General features: G+C 45.8%; 1 protein-coding gene across 1 annotated transcript in view; it reads right to left on the bottom strand.

Annotated features, from left to right (window-relative positions):
* The window catches only part of MASP2 (mannan-binding lectin serine peptidase 2), a 21,925-nt gene that overhangs the window by 9,566 nt on the left and 10,731 nt on the right, over positions 1 to 1,628 (bottom strand). The window lies entirely within an intron of this gene.

Raw genomic sequence — 1,628 nt, 5'->3', positions numbered from 1 at the left:
AAGGCAGGTGGATCACTTGAGGCCAGGAGTTCAAGACCAGCCTGGCCACCATGGTGAAACCCCGTCTCTACTAAAAAATACAAAAATTTAGCCTGGCGTGGTGGCGTGCACCTGTAATCCCAGCTCCTCAGGAGGTTGAGGCAGGAGAATTGCTTGAACGTGTGAGGCGGGGGTTGCAGTGAGCTGATATTGCAACACTGCACTCCAGCCTGGGTGACAGAGTGAGACCCTGTCTCAAATCATCGTCATCATCATCATATCTCAACATTTCTGTATCTGATGTTCCACCATTTCTTTATATAAAGTGACAGAGGGCCAGGCACAGTGGTTCACGCCTGTGATCCCAGCACATTAGGAGGCCAACCAAGGTGGGAGGACTGCTTGAGCTCAGAAGTTCGAGACCAGCCTGGGCAACATAGTGAGACCCCCCCCCCACCTCTACAAAAAAGACAAAAATTAGCCGGGCATGTTGGTGCTCGCCTGTAGTCCCAGTTACTTGGGAGGCTGGGGTGAGAGATTGCTTGAGCCTGAGAGGTCAAGGCTGTGGTGGGCCATGATATCGCACCCCTGCCCTCCAACCTGTGTGACAAAGTGAGACCCTGTCCAAAAAGAAAAAAAAAAAAAACAAAAAAACAGAGGGCTGTGGTGACAAGTTTGAAAAAGCAGGTGTGATAGGACTTGCAAGTATGTCTGTGTATCTGTCTAGCCTGTAGCCATTAGCTGGAGGAGGGCTCCTAAGAATTCTTTTGTGAGTTTCGTCTGTGTGCTGTCCACCAGCTTTCACTGCCAGTGTCATTTTTTGACTTGCTGAGATAATGTGTTTCTAAAATCAAACATTAAAATAAAAGACGATGGCTTTGGCAGAAACCTCGTGCTTCAAAGGATTTCAGGACTTCTTGTGTTAAGTCAGAAACTAAAGAGGTTTGTGGTCCGAGGAGCTGTGGAAAAGAGCCCGCCCAAGAAGTTTGCGAGGTGGGAAAAGTGTCTCACTTTTTTTTTTTTTTTTTTTTTTTTTGACCCTCCACAGGACTGTGGATTGCATAGTTAGTTATCATTCCAATGTTATTACTTCTTACCACTGGGATTCAGTGACAATTTTGAAGAACATAAAGAGGACATGTTAATTTCTTACCTGTGCCCCTAAAGCAACATGCTAAGCATTTTTTGAAATTATACTCCTCCCTTAACAGTGATCACTATTTATAACTTTGCAGAATACACTATTTCCCAGGCCTGTCTACCTTTTTGTGGGCCCAGGAGTTGTTTCATGGAAAGGTCATTTGACCAAGGGGAGGACTTTAATTTGATGCTAGGCAGGGCACATGGAACAGGATAGCAAACTCATCTTTCTGTCGTTCCAGCCACTTTACGAAGAGCTGCTGTCGTGTGTGACAAACAGAAAAGTTGCCCATTTTATTTTATTTTATGCATTTTTTTGAGACAGAGTCTCGCTCTGTCACCCAGGCTAGAGTGCAGTGGTGCAATCTCAGCTGACTGCAACCTGTGCCTCCCAGACTCAAGCGATTCTCCTGCCTCGGCCACCTGGGTAGCTAGGATTACAGGCACCGGCCACCTAATAATTTTTGTATTTTTAGTAGAGATGGGGCTACTACCCCATTTAATGTTTA

Source organism: Mandrillus leucophaeus, unplaced genomic scaffold (genome assembly GCF_000951045.1).
Source record: "Mandrillus leucophaeus isolate KB7577 unplaced genomic scaffold, Mleu.le_1.0 Scaffold52, whole genome shotgun sequence".
In the NCBI taxonomy this organism is placed as follows: domain Eukaryota; kingdom Metazoa; phylum Chordata; class Mammalia; order Primates; family Cercopithecidae; genus Mandrillus; species Mandrillus leucophaeus.
The sequence above is the reverse complement of the archived record's forward strand: the minus strand, read 5'-3'. Positions and strand labels throughout refer to the sequence as shown.